The following is a 22,510-nucleotide window of genomic DNA, read 5'->3' on the forward strand; positions in this document are numbered from 1 at the left end:
ACCCAAGTGTCATACCCAGCCAATGAAATAAGACAGGATCGATACACTCGATCCACCACTAAGGGCTTACCCACGGGTGTAGAAACACGAATAAGTATAGTCATGCTATCACATATCATATCAAATTTAGCAGCAAAATACGTAGACACATAAGAGAATGTAGAACCTGGATCAAACAACACAGACGCAGGTCGATGGCATACTGGGATGATACCTGTAATAACAGCATTAGAGGTCTTCACCTCAGGTCTCCCGGGGAAAGCATAGCAGTGGCCTCCTCGTCTACCTCCATCCTGGGTGGTACCTCTACCCCCACTGTGCTGAGCTGCAACACCACTACTAGAAACTCTATCACCTCTACCTGACTGAACTTTGCCACACCTCTACCCTGTGGTGCTGGTGGTCTAGTCTGGAATAAAGAATTAGGTCGAGGCCCACCACGACCCCTTTGTGAAGTACACTGCCGCATTAGATGATCGGGATCTCCACAAGTATAACAAAATCTCTGACCTGGGAACTGTTGTGTGGACCCTGAAAACCCACTATAATTTCCTCGCCGTGTAGGTCGCTGCTGTGAACCGTACGAGCCCTGACCAGGGCTATAAGAACCCCTAGATGTCTGGCCACCCTCAAATGTCGGCATAGATGCATGAATAGGTCCTTGCTGCTGAAAAGAACCACTCACTCTCTGTGATACCCTACCTTCAATTGAGGCACCATGAAACTGGCCTGATATACGGGCCCTTTTAGGGTCCCCAAACTCTTCTCTCTCCATCAATTCCGCCTCTTTGGGGCGCTCATAATGGACTGGAAAGAAGCCCCCTCCCTAGATGCTTGAAACACAACTGACCTGATAGAGAAAGTCAATCCCCTCACAAATCTGCGGATCCTCTCTGTCTCATTTGGAATAATGGCCAACGCATGCCTAGACAACTGGCAAAAACGCGCCTCATACTCTGTAACCGATAAACCATCCTGTCTCAGACTCTCAAACCTTACGCGACTCTCCTCTCTCACGCTCCATGGGATAAAACGATCTTGGAATGCACTTGCAATCTGCTGCCAAGTCACTGAAGGAGATCCAACTGGCAAACCCTCCGAATAAGTCCTCCACAAGTCTCTCGCTGGTCCACGAAGATGGAGTGTAGCATATCAAACCCCATGTGACTCAGCTAATCCAACCACCTCTAGTAACTCTTGACAGGTAGTTAGAAACTCATGAGAGTCCTCGCTCTTCCCACCCTAAAACTGAGGTGGGTCCATCTTTCGAAATCTCTCATACCTACGCGGCTCATCCTCTGACAGGACAACCATCGATGCAACTTGACCCCCAACTGCTGGTGCAACATCATTCTGAACCGCGGGATCTACTGGTAGTTGCCCCACCGCATCCTGAATAATTGGAGGTTGTTGCTGCTCTTGGTTCTGAGCCCCCTCTCTAGTACGAGAGACATGTGGTGTGGTAGTCGCCCCACCACCCTGAGAAAAGCCCTCTAGCACACTTAACACCCTCAATAGTGTATCCTGAAGCAAAGGTGTGACTACAGGATCTGGAGGAACCTGGTCCTCTCTGCCATCAATCTGAGGTTCGGTAGAGACCTCTCTAGCACGACCTCTCACTGGTGCTGCTCCACGTCCACGACCTCTGGCTACTGTCGTACTAATAGCACGGCCTCTAGCTCGAGATCTACCCCTACCTCTAGCTGGGGCCTCAACAACTACCTCGGGAAGGGCCTCCTCTCTATCACCAGTAACATTAGTTCTAGTCCTCGTCATATGTCAAAAGAGTATACAATAACTCAGTACTAAAGAAGGTGACTACGCACGATGAGAAAGAATGAACAAAAAGAAGTTTCCTAGTAATCCTCGTAGCCTCTTAGAGATAAGTACAGACGTCTCCGTACTGATCCTTGAGACTCTACGTAGACTCGGCTTGTATACACGTGAGACCTATGAACCAGGGTCTCTGATACCATTTTGTCACGACCCAAAAATGGGTGTGATGGCATTCGTCTTATCCCACCAAGACAAATCAGCCTAAAACCCAATATCTAACAAAGTGCGGAAGTAAATGACAATCCAACAACAATTTCAATTATGAAACCAAGTCATATTAATTCAATCCCCAAAACCAGGTTGTCACATGCACAAGCCTCTAATGTAAATATTAGAATTGAAATAAAATAGAAGTCTAAAATGAAGTTGTCTTTCAAGTAAAAACAAAGTCATAAACTGGAGTAGGAAAGTTCGCTGAGATGACAAGCAGCTATCTCACAACCCTCCACAAGATACCTCGGAAACGAATAGAATGACAGGTATCACGAAGATCCTGGCTTGTAACCTACAAAAATTTGTAGAAGCAAGGGGTGAGTACCAATCCACGCGGTACCCAACAAGCAAACATCTAAACACAAGTTAAGTGAACAAAATACGAGTACTCCTTACATCCTATCTAAACCTCCACGCTACTGCCTAACAGTTTACAGTTTACCAAACACACAACTCAACAACCACACTCTATCAGTTTACACATTCTCAATAACAACTCAATATTCAACAGTCACAAGCTTCACAGAGAAACAATCAAAAGATCAGCAAAACACGTGTTCAAGTTCATCAAAAATAGAATGTGCAGTGCCATGAAATGCAATGTCAAATATAGTGATGCATGCCTTTCTTAACGATACCCACCCGCTGTCTCTCAGTCCGGGACCCATGGGGGACATATCTGTCCATGCATCTGTCGCGGCGCACGACACGACCCTCGATATAGTAACCTTCGCGGCGCGCGATACGTCCCTTGAAATATAATATCTATCGCGGCGCGCGATACGACCCTCGAAATGGTACATCCTCTTACCACATCCATGTCACAGATACAATGCAAATGACATGCTCAATGAAAATGAGGAGATAACCATTTTGACAACAAAGAGCAATTTACAACAAGGAATACAACACCAACAAATAAGCAACAAGTCTCCAAGTCATTCTCAACACAACACAAGGAAATACACGAATTTCATACGCTTAACAAGGGTTTAGAAATCCACTTGCCTTAGTCAATCGAATAATCAGTCTGGGACTTGAGCCTTCCCTTTTTGTTGAACTTCCGAATCGATGCAACCTATTCAAGTATATATATTCAATATAAGATTTCGGTACTAACAATACCACATTTATTTATTTATTTATTTATTTATTTGTGTTTAACCTTGACCTAAAAATTCACCAAATTTATAATCAAGTTTGTAATTCTTGATGTCAATTAAAATTTCCTCTATCGTAATTTTTTTTTTCAAGTTTCAAGCCTAGGATTAAATTTCTATTATTTTTTTTCCACTATCATAATTCGAATGACATTAACTCAACACCATACATATAATATTTAATTACCCATGCCTACCTATCAAAATTAGATTCACAGTAAAATGACCTAGATATAAACTTTGCACTACTAATTTAATTGGAATAGTGCTAATGAACCCCTATTATTATTATTATTTGGTTCTTCTGTTTAACAATTTTTTTTAAAATTTTTTTTCCATCCAATGATTGGCTCATTATGGCCAATGATTGGCTCATTATGACCAATCATTGGCTCATTATGGCCAATCCAAATATTCCCCATTCTTTCTCTTAGTCACCCAGAAACATTAACGTACCGGTTAGCCACATAAAAATTATTACTACTTATTTTTCACTCAATAATTCAAGCACTTAATTTATTATTTTATAAGATTTTCATTGTTTCTCTAATGCAAACTAATAATAGCCTTCACATGGCCTTCAATTATCACCATTTACGGCTGGCCCAAATTGCACTAAAAAGGTACCTTAATTTCTCAATAAACCCAGATCTTGAATTCATATCATATCCCATTTATCACACATAATTGACAAATTAAAAATAATTACGTCAAAGTACCATGGATTGTTACCTGAAGATCAAAGAAACCTCTCGTGTGCGTCGGCTTAGGTAGGTTTCTTCCTCCCCTTTTTTTATCAATTAATAGTTTATTAAAAACTGACAAAATACACTAACTTATTCTTTTAATACATGACCCTAATAGTATAACGTCTTAAATAAAAGATCACTTTAGTCCAAAACTATCTATTAATATCATTATTTATATTCAATCATAAATAAATTAACTCAAGTTATACGAATAATTCAAATTTCCAAAAATAACCTCGCAGGTCATTACAATATCCACCACTAAAAATCATGTTCGTCCTCGAACATGAAGTGAAAGAAAGTACCTGAAGCTTCAAAAAGCTGAGGGTATCTGGCACGCATGTCAGACTCTGTCTCCCAAGTTGCCTCTCTCACCGATCGGTGCTTCCACTGCACCTTCACTGAAGCAATCTCCTTGGTCCTAAGCTTTCGAACCTACCTATCCAAAATAGCTATAGGATCCTCCTCAAATGTCAAGTCTGGACCTAACTCCACAGAATCAAGTGAAAGCACATGAGATTCATCCGAAATATACTTCCGAAGCATAGAGACATGGAAAACAGGATGAACTGTCGACAAACTAGGTGGCAAGGACAACTTATAGGCCACCTCTCCAACTCGGATCAAAATCTCAAAAGGTCCAATGAGCCTAGGGCTAAGCTTGCCCTTCTTTCCAAACCTCATCAAACCCTTCATGGGTGATACTCGGAGCCAAACATGATCAACCTCCATAAACACCAAATCTCTAACTCTCCGGTATGCCAAACTCTTCTGTCAACTCTGAGCTATCAATAATCTATACTGAATCACACAGACTTGCTCCATCACATCTCTAAGCAAGTCTATATCAAAAGAGTCCATCTCCGCCGAATCAAACCACCCAATCGGAGACCTACACTGTCTTCCATACAACGCCTCAAATGGGGCCATCTGGATACTAGAGTGATAACTGTTATTATAGGCAAACTCCGCTAATTGAAAATGTTGATCCCATCTAGCACCAAAATCAATCACACACGCTCGAAGAATATCTTCCAATACCTGAATTGTCCGCTCAGATTGACCATCTGTTTGAGGGTGAAATTCCGTGCTCATATCTAAATGAGTACCCAGACCATGTTGTAATGCCTTCCAGAAATGAGAAGTAAATAGTGAACCTCGATCTGATATGATAGAAATAGGAACTCCATGTAGTCGAACAATCTTATTGATATATAGCTCGGCTAACTTTTCAGCCGTATACTTCACCCGAACCGGAATGAAGTGGGAAGACTTGGTCAGCCTATCAACAACAACCCAAATAGAGTCATAACCACCCACTGTGGTAGGAAAACCCACAACAAAGTCCATAGTAATCCGCTCCCACTTCCAAGTAGGAATAGACATCCTCTGAGATACCCCCCCGGGCCACTAGTGCTCATACTTGACCTGCTAGCAAGTCAAACACCTCGAAACAAAGTCTGAAATATCTCTCTTCATCCCACAGCACCAGTAATGCTAACTCAGATCATGATACATCTTCGCCGCTCCCAGATGGATGGAATACCGAGAACAATGGTCCTCCTCAAGAATCAATCTAATCAAATCGCCTGTCCTGGGCACACAAATTCTGCCTCCGATCCGCAAGACACCATCAGAATCAAGGACAGCCTCCTTAGGTTCCCCTCTCAATACATTGTCTCGAATGAGACATAATTTATCATCATCAGACTGGTGTGCACGGATTTGCTCGACTAAAGAAGACCTAGCCTCAATAAAAGCAATCATCCCATCACTATCTTCTGAAATCTGCAAGTGGACAAGATTGTTAGCTAATATTTGCACATCTCTAGCCAATGGTCTCTCCATAATACTAAGCGCTGCAAGACTCCCCATGCTAGGAGTCTTCCTACTCAGAGCATCGGCCACAACATTGGCCTTTCCTGGATGATACACAATGGTCACATCATAGTCCTTCAGCAACTCAAGCCATCTCCGTTGCCTCAAGTTCGAATCCCTCTGGCTAAAGATATACTGAAGACTCCGATGATCAGTGAAGATCTCACAATGCACCCCATACAAATAATGACGCCATAACTTAAGTACAAATACCACAGCCGCCAACTCCAAATCATGAGTAGGGTAGTTCTTCTCATGAGATTTCAACTGCCTAGAATCATAAGCAATCACTTTCCCCTTCTGCATCAACACAACACCTAAACAAACTCCTGAAGCATCACAATACACGGTAAAGTCTACACCCTCCTCAGGTAGAGTCAACACAGGAGCAGAAGTCAACAAAGTCTTGAGCTTTTTAAAGCTCTCCTCACACTCATCAGACCACTGAAAACCCACATCATGTCGAGGCAATCTAGTCAATGGAGCTGCAATAGTAGAGAAACTCTAAACAAATCGTCGATAATAGCCTGCCAATCCCACAAAACTCCTAATCTCGGTAGGTGAAGTAGGTCGCGTCCAGCCTCTAACTGCCTCAATCTTGGCAGGATCTACTCTAATACCCTCCTTAGACACCACATGTCCTAAGAATGCCACAAAAGTAAGCCAGAACTCACACTTTGAGAACTTGACATACAACTTCTCTTCTCTCAACCTCTGAAGTACAATCCTCAAGTGTCCGACATGGTCCTCCTTAGTCTTGGAGTAATCCAAGATGTCATCGATGAAAACAGTCACAAAAGAATCAAGGTATGGTCGAAACACCCCATTCATCAACTCCATGAATGTTGCAGGTGCATAAGTCAATCCGAAGGACATCACTAGGAACTCATAATGCCCATACCGAGTCCGAAAAAATCTGATGCCCTAATCTTCAACTGATGATACCAAGACCTCAAATCAATCTTAGAGAACAATGATGCTACCTGTAACTGATCAAATAAGTCATCAATATGCGGAAGTGGATACTTATTCTTCACTTTTACCTTGTTCAACTGTCTATAATCAATACACATTCTCATAATCCCATCCTTCTTCTTCACAAATAATACAGGGGCACCCCAAGGTGACACAATAGGGCGAATAAAACCCTTAATCAATAAATCCTGCAACTGATCTTTCAATTCTTTCAACTCTGTTGGAGCCATACGGTATGAAGGGATAGAAATAGGCTTAGTGACCAGCTCCAAATCAATAGCAAAATCGATATCCCTATCTGGAAGAATACTTGGAAGATCAGAAGGAAATACATCGGGAAATTCCTGAACCACGGGAACAGAGTCCATGGGAGGTGGTTCAACGCTAGTATCCCGAATAAAAGCTAACTAAGACAAACACCCCCTCTCCACCAATCTCTGAGCACGTAAGAGAGATGACCTTGCTAGGATAAGAACCACTAAAACTCTTCCACTCAACCCTCGGAATACCAGGCATTGCTAAAGTCACAGTCTTAGCATTACAATCAAGGACAACATGATATGGAGAAAGCCAATCCATACCCAAGATAACATCAAAGTCTACCATCCCTAGAATGATTAAGTCTACCCACGTGTCATACCCAACCAATGAAATAGACAGGATCGATACACTTGATCCACCCTAAGGGCTTAACCACGGGTGTAGAAACACAAATAAGTACAGTCATGCTATCACATATCCTATCAAATTTAGCAGCAAAATACGTAGACACATAAGAGAATGTACAACCTGGATCAAACAACACAAACGCAGGTCGATGGCATACTGGGATGATACCTATAATAACAGCATCAGAGGTCTTCACCTCAGGTCTCCCGTGGAAAGCATAGCAGTGGCCTCCTCGTCTACCTCCATCCTGGGTGGTACCTTTACCCCCACTCTGCTGAGCTGCAACACCACTACTAGAAACTCTATCACCTCTACCTGATTGATCTCTGCCACACCCTCTACCCTGTGGTGCTGGTGGTCTAGTCTGGAATGAAGAATTAGGTCGAGGCCCACCACGACCCCTTTGTGAAGTACACTGCCGCATTAGATGATCGGGATCTCCACAAGTAAAACAAAATCTCTGACCTGGGAACTATTGTGTGGACCCTGAAAACCCACTATAATTTCCTCACTTTGTAGGTCGCTGCTGTGAACCGTACGAGCCCTGACCAGGGATATAAGAACCCCTAGATGTCTGGCCACCCTCAAATGTCGGCATAGATGCATGAATAGGTCCCCGCTGCTGAAAAGAACCACTCACTCTCTGTGATCCCCTACCTCCAAAAGAGGCACCATGAAACTGGCATGATATACGGGCCCTTTTAGGGTCCCCAAACTCCTCTCTCTCCATCAATTCCGCCTCTTTGGCGGCGCTCACAATGGACTGGAAAAAAGCCCCCTCCCTAGATGCCCGAAACACAGCTGACCTGATAGAGAAAGTCAATCCCCTCACAAATATGCGGATCCTCTCTGTCTCATTTGGAATAATGGCCAACGCATGCCTAGACAATTGGCAAAAACGCGCCTCATACTGTGTAACCGACAAACCATCCTGTTTCAGACTTTCAAACCTCAAGCGACTCTCTTCTCTCACGCTCTATGGGATAAAACGATCTTGGAATGCACTAGCAAACTGCTCCCAAGTCACTGAAGGAGATCCAACTGGCAAACCCTCCGAATAAGTCCTCCACCAGTCTCTTGCTGGTCCACGAAGCTGGAGTGTAGCATATCGAACCCCATGTGACTCAGCTAATCCAACCACCTCTAGTAACTCTCGGCAGATACTTAGAAACTCATGAGCGTCCTCTCTCTTCCCACCCTGAAACTGAGGTGGGTCCATCTTTTGAAATTTCTCATACCTACGCTGCTCATCCTTTGTCAGGACAACCATCGATGCAACTTGAACCTTAACTGCTGGTGCAACATAATTCTGAACCGCGGGATCTACTGGTAGTTGCCCCACCGCATCCTGAACAACTAGAGGTTGTTGCTGCTCTTGGGTCTGAGCCCCCTCTCTAGTACGAGAGACATGTGGTGTGGTAGTCGCCCCACCACCCTGAGAAAAGCCCTCTAGCACACTTAACACCCTCAATAGTGTATCCTGAAGCAAAGGTGTGACTACATGATCTGGAGGAACCTGGTCCTCTCTGCCATCAGTCTGAGGTTCTGTAGAGACCTCTCTAGCACGACCTCTCAGTGGTGTTGCTCCACGTCCACGACCTCTGGCTACTGTCGTACTACTAGCACGACCTATAGCTCGAGATCTACCCCTACCTCTAGCTGGGGCCTCAACAACTACCTCGGGAAGTGCCTCCCCTCTATCACCAGTAACATTAGTGCTAGTCCTCGTCATCTGTCAAAAGAGTATACAACAACTCAGTACTAAAGAAGGTGACTACGCACGATGAGAAAGAATGAACTAAAAGAAGTTTCCTAGTAATCCTCGTAGTCTCTCAGAGATAAGTACAGACGTCTCCGTACTGATCCTTGAGACTCTACGTAGACTCGACCTGTATACACGTGATACCTATGAACCTGGGGCTCTGATACCATTTTGTGACGACCCAAAAATGGGTGTGATGGAACTCGTCTTATCCCACAAAGACAAGTCAGCCTAAAATCCAATATCTAACAAAGTGCGGAAGTAAATGACAATCCAACAACAATTTCTATTATGAAGCCAAGTCATAGTAATTCAATCCCCAAAACCAGGTTGTCACGTGCACAAGCCTCTAATGTAAATATTAGAATTGAAATAAAATAGAAGTATAAAATGAAGTTGTCTTTCAAGTAAAAACAAAGTCATAAACTGGAGTAGGAAAGTTCACTGAGATGACAAGCAGCTACCTCACAACCCTCCACAAGATGCCTCGGAAACGAAAAGAATGACAGGTATCACGAAGATCCGGGCTCGTAACCTACAAAAAATTGTAGAAGCAAGGGGTGAGTACCAAACCACACGGTATCCAACAAGCAAACCTCTAAACACAAGTTAAGTGAACAAAATACGAGTACTCCTTACACCCTATCTAAACCTCCACGCTACAGCCTAACAGTTTACAATTTACCAAACACACAACTCAATAACCACACTCTATCAGTTTACATATTCTCAATAACAACTCAATGTTCAACAGTCACAATCTTCACAGAGAAACAATCACAAGATCAGCAAAACACGTGTTCAAGTTCATCAATAATAGAATGTGCAATGCCATGAGATGCAATGTCAAATATAGTGATGCATGTATTTCTTAACGATACACACCCGCTGTCTCTCAGTCCGGAACCCATGGGGGACATATCTGTCCATGCATCTGTCGCAGCGCACGACATGACCCTCGATAATAGTAACCTTCGCGGCGCGCGATACGTCCGTAGAAATATAATATCCATCGCGGCGCGCGATACGACCCTCGAAATGGTACATCCTCTTACCACATCCATGTCTCAGATAAAATGCAAATGACATGCTCAATGAAAATGAGAAGATAATCATTTTGATAACAAAACACAATTTACAACAAGGAATACAACACCAACAAATAAGCAACAAGTCTCCAAGTCATTCTCAACACTACACAAGGAAATACACGAATTTCATACACTTAACAAGGGTTTAGAAATCCACTTGCCTTAGTCAATCGAATAATCAGTCAGGGACTTGAGCCTTCCCTTTTCGTTGAACTTCCGAATCGATGCAACCTATTCAACTATATATATTCACTATAAGATTTCGGTACTAACAATACCCACATTTATTAATTTATTTATTTGTGTTTAACCTTGACCTAAAAATTCACCAAATTTATAATCAAGTTTGTAATTCTTGATATCAATTAAAATTCCTCTATCATAATTTCTTTTTCAAGTTTGAAGCCTAGGATTAAATTTCTATTATTTCTTTTCCACTATCATAATTCGAATGACATTCACTCAACACCATACATATAATATTTAATTACCCATGCCTACCTATCAAAATTAGATTCACAGTAAAATGACCTAGATATAAACTTTGCACTACTAATTTAATTGGAATAGTGCTAATGAACCCCTATTATTATTATTATTTTGTTCTTCTGTTTAACAATTTCTTTTTCCAGCCAATGATTGGCTCATTATGGCCAATGATTGGCTCATTATGACCAATCATTGGTTCATTTTGGCCAATGATTGGCTCATTATGACCAATCATTGGCTCATTATGGCCAATCCAAATATTCCCCATTCTTCTCTTAGTTTCCCAGAAACATTAATGTACCAGTTAGCCACATAAAAATTTTTACTACTAATTTTTCACTCAATAATTCTAGCACTTAATTTATTATTTTATAAGATTTTCATTGTTTCTCTAATGGAAACTAATAATAGCCTTCACATGGCCTTCAATTATCACCATTTACGGCTGGCCCGAATTGCACTAAAAAGGTATATTAATTTCTCAATAAACCCAGATCTTGAATTCATATCATATCCCATTTATCACACATAATTGACAAATTAAAAATAATTACGTCAAAGTACCACGTATTGTTACCTGAAGATCAAAGAAACCTCTCGTGTGCGTCGGCTTAGGTAGGTTTCTGCCTCCCCTTGTTTTATCAATTAATAGTTTATTAAAAACTGACAAAATACACTAACTTATTCTTTTAATACATGACCCTAATAGTATAAGGTCTTAAATAAAAGATCACTTTAGTCCAAAACTATCTATTAATTCCATTATTTATACGCAATCATAAATAAATTAACTAAAGTTATTCGAATAATTTAAATTTCCAAAAATAACCTCGCAGGTCATTACACAAAAGATCACTTAACTTTAGAAATTTATCTAAAAAAGTCATTAAACTTTATTTTGTAGAAATAAAACCACTCAACTTAGACTTTTATTTCAATAAAATCATTTAACTTTTAAATTTATCACTAAAAAACATTTGATATAGTAAAAAAAATTATTCTCTATCTCATATAAATATGCACCCTATTAGTGAATAAAAAATTTAAATAATTGTTAATAAACTTTAGGAACAAACTTAATTAGTGAAATACATACTTTTATAATATTAAAGTATGTAAGCATCATGACATTATTATAATTATAAAAAAAAAAAAATTACACAAAATTGACTATTTAAAGCAAAACATTAAGTTGAAAAATTTTAATGTTATAAAAAAAAGATCAATATTAACAAAGCCAAAATAATTTTAAGCTTTATTGAAGAAGTATAAAAAAATATAACATTATTTATTTATTTACTGATTTGAAAAAAGTTACAAAACAAATAAGACAAATTTTATCAGAGCATTGTTGTTTAATTTTTTCATTCTTAAAGAAAAGTTGTCAGTTATAATATATTTAGAAAGTTTATTGAGGTCACAATTTTAAATATTATTTTAGTACTTTTATTCTCTAATGAGTCCTAATTAGATTTGTGAATACAAATTTCATCGATAATTTATTTGTGTTGATTCTCAAAAACAGATACACTAGTGAACAAATAAAGAACTCCTAGTTATTTCTTTTTAATTAGCAATTAGTATATTAAGATACAGAGTATTTGTTTCACTGCAGAAGTTTCCCATAAAAAAAATTAAATTAGTTTTCTTAATTTTATTTATTTGTAGGGTCTATTTTATATTAAAAAAAAATGATAAATTTTGTTTAGTGATTTTACAACACAAATGTCTAAAGTTTATTGATATGAAAATTTATGTTGAGTGATTTTTTTTTATACAAAACAAGCTTTAATGACTTTGCTAGATAAATTCCTAAAGTTAAGAAAATTTAAGTATAGTGATTTAATTGATACAAAACAAATTTTAATGACTTTTCTAGATCAATTTCTAAAGTTGAGTGATCTTTTAGGATATTAACTCGATTTTTACATTGAGGCAAAATGTTCATCTTCTAAAATTCCTTATTTTTAGGGAGGTTGTAAATGCTCATTAAGTAATCTTAATTAATAGCAATGTATATATATACATACACAATATTATTGTGTAAAACAATATAAAAAAAGGTTCTAAATTCTAAAAAAATTATTGAGGCATGTCACATCAACGAGCTGAAGGGATACCTTTATATATCTATATTGGTGATTTGTTGTTCTAGGCTATGGGTTCACTTTCCTTCTCATAGATTATAGCAGCCATAGTGCCATCATGACTGGAGGAATCGGATCGTGACACCGCCCATTATGTCCATTATTTTCCATTTTTGCCTATGGATCAGCTTACCAACATGTGGGTGTTCGTAGGTTCCATTACTACTCGAGCTTTCAAATCATATGTTTTTTTTATTTATTATTTTTTTAAAATTCATATGATACATTTCTTAATTTTTATTTTTATCATTCAAAATTTAACTAAAAAATAAATAGAATTCGATAGATAGTAAGTTATTAATTCAAAAATAATTAAATCCATGAAGACAAATACTATGCATGTGTTGGAAAAACGTAGAAAGTAGCTTTAAAAAAAATTATTTATGAATAAAATAATATATTACAACGATAGAGTTTACAAAATGTTTGAAAGCAAATAAATGGAATATTACTTCTCTAAATCATGAATTAGACGGTAGATATATACATATTTATTATAAAATATCGTATATTTTATATAGTCATGTTGTCAAACTCACTATAACAAAAAAGGAAAATATATAAATAAATAAATAAATAAATACATAAAAACGTAAAGAAACTAGATAAGCTACTAAAAGAGAGTGTAAAACATGGTAAGCAAATCTAAGATGTGGTCTTGCGCAACAAGATAGACTCAAATATTTGTTAAAATAATAATTAGGAAGTGCTTCTTCAATTTTCTTGCTCAATTATTTAAGTTTATACTTTCCTTTCAAACAAAAAAACATCTAAAACAAATAATTGTTATCAATTATTTTCCTGAGAAGAATCAATGGAGGTACAAAAGAACAAATTTTTTGGAAAAATCAGGATTTTGGTGGTTGATTATGATGACAGTTGCCTTCTCATTATTGCTACTTTACTCAAGCAGTCCAAATTCAAAGGTATTTAAATTCTCCTTTTCATTTTTGAAATTCTTGTGAGCAAAATATGGGATTGTGATGATAACTATCTCATTTCAAAGAAGGATATTTTTTTGTGTTCTTTACATGTTACCATTTTTTAATTTGAGATTTATGTAGATCTACATGTATATAAATCAAAACTATTCATAATACCTTGAAATGAAGGAAATTCGAGTCTTGTGAAGAATATAAAAAATTATAAACTCACAAACAACAAACATGTCAAAATCTTTGACTATCTCTTGTTGAAGTTGAAAGTCGTTCATTTCAGGCATGTGCACTTCTGTGATAATTAAATTTTTCTTTGTTTCATTCTGTTACGATAATTGAATGCCAAAATTATCATGTGAGTGCACCTTCTTGAAATGAGCATGTCACAACTTCAACAAGAGATGGCCAAAGGGTTTGGCATTCCTGTTGTTTGTGAGTTTATAATTTTTTATATTCTTCACAAGACTAGAATTAGTTTCTTATTTATAACTTTTGGCTCCTAGAGATTCAAATAACATATTATATATGAAATAATAACTCATGGTAAGAAAAATTATCAATGATGATAAAAAGAAACCAAAGATATGTTTAATAGGGATTAGGCAGGCATCCCAATAAGAACTAATTGAATACATTGGAGTTAGCAAAAATGATCATGTAATGACCCTCCTAGTCATTTTTATGTTTTGCCTTTTGTGTGTTGTTTAGATCGTTCGTATAGAGACCTCAAGTCATTTATGACTAGCTGAGACTGACAATTCGGTCAACTGGTCGTTCGTTTGATTGTTGTGCGAGTTTTACTATTTTTTGAGTTTATGAACTTTGAGCGATCATTTTCGATAAAAATTTAAAGAAGATGATATAGGAATCCAATTATGACGATTCCATTAGCTCCGAAAGGGTCATTTAAGGCTAGTAGCATGGTCGGTATGACTCTCGAGATTTTCAGTATGAGTTGGTGAAATTAGGCGTTTTAACTTTAAGTTTAATCCTAAGTTTGACTTTAGTCAACATTCTGAGTAAAAGCACTCAGATGAGAATTCTGTCAGCACGGTTAGCTCCAAATGTCAAGTTTGGTCTAGATTGACCCTTCTTTTGTGTCCCGAGGATTCTGAGATTATTCTCGAACCCTTTTGTGTTTTTTGACTTAAAATTGTTGTTGGGTGTTGGAACCAACTTTTTGTCAAGATGATCTTTTACGGAAATTTTGACTGCTCCATTGAGTCTAGAATATCGAATTTGGTATGGTTACATACACCATTTGCATGCACGGGGTTCAGAACGAGTTTGGAGCTCCCCGTCGTAGTTTTTAAAGTTTTCGAGAAATATTGCAGAAAAATATGCACATTTTGGAAATCTTTAAAACCTCTTAACTCTCTCATCTCGCAACCTAATTAGGTTACTCAAAGTGTTGGAACTTCATATTTTTGGTGTCTTTATTGTAGAGTGTTTGGAAGTTGTCGGGTGCACGTATTTTGAGGTAAATTTTGCAATAAACCTAATTGTTAGTCAATTTTTCGAGCATTTATTTTGGCTTTATTGTTTTGGTTGTATCTCACTCATTTTAGCCCAGATTTGGGTGATTTAATGTCCCACATTTTGGGAATTATCGTGTCTACGTCTTAGAGTGTGCAAGGAGTGCTGGGCACTTTCCAATATTTGTAAATTTTTAGTTCAATTTGTTGGATGTTCTTTTTTAAGTTGTTTAAAATGTGGGTTTCTTGCATGTTGGGGTTTTGCGCAACGAATTGTGTTCCAATTTGGAATACAAGTTTGGGGGTACTATTTAGGGTCTCACAGGGTCAAATACGGATAGTTCGGTGCAGGTCCCATTATTCTCGTTTTGACACCCAAAGATGACCTGTCTCCATTTGTTGTGATTTTGTTGTCTAACTGACCGTACATAAGTTATGATCCTATATTTGATAGGGTGATAGCGTTCAAGGGTCGTTCATAAAGAAAAAGTTCGGACAAAGGGATTTGGAGTGCTCGCGGTCGGGCCTGAAGGTAGGCTATGCTTCCTTTTTATTAGATTGAGCTTAGTTGTGTAAAAACATGTTGGTTGAAGTGAGTTAAGGGTGTTTCCTATTTTAATTTGATTAGATACCTTATGTTAGTATCGATTGACTTTATTTTGGGTGTAGTACCATATTAACTGGGTTAGTAAAGTTGCAAGCTTATGTGCTAAATGCTATTGTATGCTTCTATGTTGTGTGTTGTATGCTTTGTTCATCCATAACTAGGAGCATGGTGTCCTTAGTCTAGGTTAGTCTAGTGTTGCCTTAGACTTATGACGCCTGTGGGCTGGATAGCCTTGACTTCCTGCCAACGTTGTCGAATGACTTAGATCCTTGTAGACTTAATTAGCACACTGGAGTATAATAGTTTGAGCCTAGATTAGACGCTATCACTTCTTGTTGAGTATCTCTATTTTCTCCGTCTAATTTTGTGGTTCCGACGCGTTCTTGAAGGTTCGGTGCATTACTAGAGGCATGGGATTGACATAATAGTTAATTTTAGAATATAGTGGAGCATTTTTCCTGCATCTTCTCATGATGCAAAAACGGGTATTCATGATCATCAACAGGATCTTCGTTGATACATCCAAGAGTTCAAGTTAGGTACGGTGAGCCTCCTTGCTTGCGGTGAATTTCATTAACTTTTAAGCTTAATCAATATGTTGTGGGTCTTGTTTGGATTTTCAACATTATCAGTTAGAGGCTTCATAGATAGTCAATATAGTAAAGGAGTCTGTATTAATCATTTATTTTATTATATGTTTTATAGACTAAAGTTTCCTACTTTATGGCGAATTGAACATATTATATTATTCGGAGTTTTCTTTGGACTTGAAGTTTAGTGTTTCAGTTTCATGAATTTTATTATTTTTTAAGCTTTTTGATGCTTAAGTTAGTCTTCCACTTGTAGTCAACCAGGATGAGGGTTGGCTTGGGGCCCAACAATGGTTCTTGAGTACTGACTACGTCCAGAGTGTAGACTCGGGTCGTGAAAAACTTGGTAGCAAAGCATAGAGTTCAAGTGTCCTAGGGTGTCTATGCAGCCGTGTCAAATAGGATCTTGTGTATGGTTGTGATGGCCTGATGAGTCTTCAAATTGGACTCATTTAGGGATTTATTTTAGTGTAAATAGTTTCCTCAATTGCTTATTTTATGTCAATATTTGATGAAAACTTTTGAGTTTCAAGTATTTTAAGTTTTAGAGGAAGCATGGATACTTAGGCGAAAATAGAACAAAAAGATGAAAAAGAGCTGAAGTTGAAGCCTGAGCTTCTCAAAGTATAATTGGTGATCCTCTGGAGAGCTTTATTCCACCCTTGTTCAAACATACGAAGTCCTGAAGGAAGTGGATTAAGAATGCTATGAAAAAGGAGTAGTCGGCGCTTCATCGAATATTTTTGTGAAGCATAGTTATTCAACCCAATGTTACAACATGCATAGATAATGAAGGCAAACCACAAATAGTGACACACTAGAAGAAAGGAGAATCGCCGAATCACCGTCAAATTCGTCAAACAGATTCGCCAACACTTAATCTGAATTCGATAAATACTAAACTCTTCATTATTTTTAAAGAGTTCAAACATTATTATGATTTTTCACTTTTTAACTCTAGTTTTCATATTTTCTCAAGTTTTAAGAGGGTTTTTTAGTAGGGTTGAAGAAAGTGGTTCTTTTTCTCAAATCGAAAGTGGGTCATCTGCATTCTTCTTCCTTTTCTCATATTAAGTTTTAATTTTGTATACCCAATTAATTTGTTTATCATTTTAGGTGTATTTGATTATTGCTTGATGTGTGGCGAAAAACCCCATTCTTAGGGTGTGATTCAACAAATATGTGTTGATATTATTGATTGGTCTTACTTGCTTATAGGATTAAATGTATTTTATTGGTGATTTCACCTAGTGGTTGTGGTTTAAATGAATAGGTTTGTAGTTTCAAATACAAAATACCACCCATGTATTTCCGTCTTACTCGAGAGAGAGATTGTGAAACCAAGACCAATCATAGATGTCCTAAAGAGTAAGGTGGCAAGAGGCTCAACCCGAGAGTGTGAGCCCTAGCTTCGTATCCAAGAACCTTTCATCGAAATAACGGGTGTGGATAAGGTGTAGACTGGTCTTCTTTAGACGTGTGGGTATCCGAGAGGAACCCATTTGATATAGGGTAAAATTCCCGAGAGGGAATTTACTTTCACCTAAAGCTTAGCCTAATTAACATTATTTTGCAAATTTTCCTATCGAAATAAAGTACCTATCGATTTACGTCAACATATATTGCGGTCACACCCCAAGAACTTTTTCCAATACTAGATTTTACTTTATTTTAATCATTTTCTACAATTTGTGACAAAATCCCTTTTCGATATTTGATACTTTGGTGTCACAACTTGAATTTATTTTGTTTTTCTTCGATAATGTCTTGAACTTCTACTGACTTGAATCAAAACCTAGTTGGCTACTATTTTCACTGCCACTCCATGGAGACATGGCCCCAACCCTTGGTTGGATTACTGTACTCGTTTCGATTCATATACACTTAGGTTGTAGGCTAGTGTCGTTGATGACAAAAGCATAACAAGAATCAGGGTCCCACTTCTATAAATGAGGTACTACGGACATTTAAAAAACGTTTTCCCTTTTTCATACTCTTAATCATGATATAGATCTAAGTCATAAAGATCTATTCTAACTCGTGTGTTCTCAGATTTATTCGACTGCCCATCATACTAGAGGTGGTCGAAAAGTAAAGTAAAGATCTTTATGGATGAGTTGTTCTTTGCAAGAGTTTGAGAAATTCACGAGAATTCAGAAGGTCTTGAGACAAGCCCAAGAGTAAGTTAAGCATTCAGTTTCAGAGTAGAGCCTTCATATCATTCGTGCATTTGAGCTAACATTGAGTTGTACTCTCTTGTGTAAGCCGGTTTCAATTGTGATCCTTATGAGGAGGTATGTCTAGATCCTGGGTAGTATTTTTTCCCCTAAAATGATAGTATGAATGATGAGATCATGATAACAATAGTGAAAGAGCCAGAGTTAGAGGGAAGTATGTAGAGGTTTAGTAATCTAAGTAAGGGAGATGGTGTTTTGGCAAGCTATGTTATTAGTCATACACCTAGTAAGATAATAACCAAGAGTTTTCCATTATAGGTAGAATAAGAAGTGAAGAGTTGTGAAGAACGCATAATAGGAGGTAGAGTTAGTGTTGCAAGTCAATATGAGTTAGAGTATACCTTAACCACAATGGGGTTATGATGATGGGTCATTGTGTGAGTAATGACCAAGTGTAAGTGGTTAATATATAGAATGGGCAAAAGTATTTATGAAGTGATATATATAATCTAGGCTTATGAATTTTTGAAGGAGACCCTCATGCCATTCAGAGGATGATAGAGTTATTTGAGAGAAAATGCGCAGTAAGTGAATAAGTAGTACTTAAGTTGTGAAATGGAATGTGATGGTAATTCGACTATGCAGACTGAGATATAAGGATTGAATAATTGGCATTAGGTCCTAGTGGGATAGTGTTTTTAAATTGCCATAGTAGTATTAGGTATAATTATAGTAAGGGAGCAATCATATTGATATTCGGGTTTAGTAATAAACATTAAGCTTACATTTTAGATGAGTATCATGATCAAAAGAATGACAACATGAGGGTGATGATGTTAGTCTTTAGATTTCATACGATAGACTTGACATAGAATAGGTGAGGAAATGATATGGTTTGTTAAAATGAATGAGAGTAGTAGAGACCTTAACCTTTAGATAAGGGCAGTGAAGTGTCGCTACGTCACCAGAGTAAAAAGAGCATTAAGAGAATGTACATTAGTTAGACATGTGGAATAGGTCCATATCTTTCAAGTTCTAGCTTTAGACCTAAAGTGGGGATGGTAAGATGAGAAAGCAAGTCAAGTGTTGAGAATAAGATAGTAATGAGTTCCAAAGTTATTGGGAGGATAAGGTTTTACTATAAGAAATAGTTAAATGAGAGTCCTTAATTGGTTCCGAAGGAGTTTGTTAGTAGGAGTCCATGAAGTTGTTAGAGGGCCAAGCTTGAATAAGGTGGTAAGGAATAATAGTCTTGCGATAAGATTCCCTATAGAGAGATAAAGAATCCGAACTTAAGGATTTGAGTTAAATTGAATATATTAAGAGCAGACCATTAGAATTAGACCTTAGTCAGAGTAACCCCACTCTATACCCAACTCAGTCGTCATTCAAGGACGAATAATCCCAAGGGGAAGAGAATGTAACACCCAAGAATTTTTTTCAAACTGAGACTCGAACCGTTCACATAGTGAGGGAGATTTTTTCAAGGAACATAATATTTCATAAGTGTTAAGGTAACCAGATGTAGCAATTTAGGTTCCTAGAGTAACCAAAGAGAAAAATATTCAAGTTATTACTAAGTTTTCTTAAGTTTTGGGTCAACTTCAACTGACCATAATTTTCGGTACAGAAGGAGTTAGGAGTCCCATAAGATATTAAAATAAAGACCTTCAAGTCCTCTTTCCAACCCCACCGATTTTTCTCAATTCTGAGATCTGAGTAACATGTCATGAATGATTACTAACGACACACAAACCTAGCAGTATCTCCACGTGCGGAGCCACTACTGACGTCATTGTGCAATGAAAAATAATTCCGACTTCCAACATGGTTTTTATTTATTTAGGGGTATTTTGTCCGAAAAACCCTTACGAGGTCATTTAAACTTCCCTACGTCTAGAAAGTCAGTTCTCACAAATTAAACCCTCTCTTTCACTCCAAAGATTCTATGCTCAAGAAAAATTAAGAAACGCTAAGGCTAGGTCTATCTTACCAGATTTTGCTTCAAGTAGATGGTTCTTTCTGGTATGTAAGCTTCCATAGTGTTGGGTTTGTTCACCCACATGCCAATCATGTTAATTTTAGTGAATTTAAGTTCTCGTAGGCTTAGAAGTTGAATTCTTGATGGGTTTGTTCAAATTCCATGAAATTCTTATTGTTTTGAATTCGTTGAGGAGTTGATATAGTCTATGATATTAGGTTTATTTTTTATTATAATTTTATTTACTTTGAAAATTTAATCAATTTTAAATGTTGTGTATAAGAAGCTATAAAATTTTACAGGGTTTAGAGCTGAAAAACGAAGAACAAACTTTTGATGGACGAAATCCGGAGGTAGTGGCACGTCTTGAGGCTGGTTCCCAGATGTGGGAATTTTTGTCCCCACAACTGTTATGGAGAGTTTTTCCTCAAAAATGCATTTTTTGAAAATTTTTAAAAGCCTCTCCGCGTTACTGACCTAGTTTCAAGTATTGATTTTTAATCCTTTCTTATGTTTAGCTATCCAAAATCATTCCGAAATTTCATATGATCTTTCCAATCATAAATCACAATCCTTGAATTCATAATTTAATTGAAGGCCTAGTTAAGAGCTAAGTTAAGGAAATAAAAGTCAAGTCCAAAAGTTAAGAAGTAAGTCAAAAGAAAATCATAAAGTTTTCCAAAGTCATTCACAAATATTTTAAATTCGTTTTAAGAGTTCCCTTTCAAGTTAAACAAAGAGTAAAAAGTCGAGTTCAACAAAGCCTTTGAGTTCAATTGTGCATCTTAGAGATCAACTATTGATTTGAACTATGTAAATAGGAAGTAAGTAACATAATGAGAAAAGTTGTATTCCTGAGGTTCCACATAGTTATGTATGTCTCAGAGTTGAGTCGTTCATGCACATAAATTCCACATGGACTCCATAAGTTTGAATATCATGGAGAGGATAGTATCTTCAAGTTCTAAGTCTTGAGTATTGAATTCTTAATCCCCTTTGATATTATATTTCTAATCATGAGACTATTTCATGTTACCTATTAAGTTCTTGAGTTCATGTGATAATGGCCATAAATTAGCATGAACCTTATAAGTCGAACGGTCTTAAGATGAGAAGTATCTCTAAGATCTCGAGTTGAGTAGTTCATGCTCCTAATTCCCCATGAACACTATGAGTTAATATACTTGAAGTGAGTAGTATCATTGAATTTCTTGAGTTCCAAGTATTAAGTTATATCTACTTTATCGAAAACCTTGTATTGAGTCGTTTACGTCCATAATTCGGCATGAACCCTATTTTAAGATGTCTTTTTACAAATTATTTTGAGACTTAAGCTTTGAAGTTGAATAAAGAGTAAGAGTGAAGTTCATTTTCTTTAAAATGATATATGAGAACTAAATATTCCCAAGAGTAGATGTTTTCACATTTAAGATTAAAGAAAATTAATATTTCCAAAAAAGATTTGAACAAGAAAGGAAACTGAGATTTCCAGAAGAGTCTTTGAGATAGATTTTCGATAAAGAGGGAACATCGATTCCAAGAGAGATTGTAAACTGAGTTTTGAGTAATTATCTCAAAATAACGAAAACAGTTGCTTGAAAAATATATGAGCTAAGTATATTTTTGGGAGTAGTATTCAGCACCGTTATGGGGATGCAAGTTCCTATTAACTAAATTCTCCATAAACCATGTAGCCATCATGGGAAGAAAATGATCATACTTTTTAGATGATTCCTTAGTATTTTTTAGCATAGACTATTGGATCCACTAAGT

Source organism: Solanum pennellii, chromosome 7 (assembly GCF_001406875.1).
Source record: "Solanum pennellii chromosome 7, SPENNV200".
NCBI classification, from domain to species: domain Eukaryota; kingdom Viridiplantae; phylum Streptophyta; class Magnoliopsida; order Solanales; family Solanaceae; genus Solanum; species Solanum pennellii.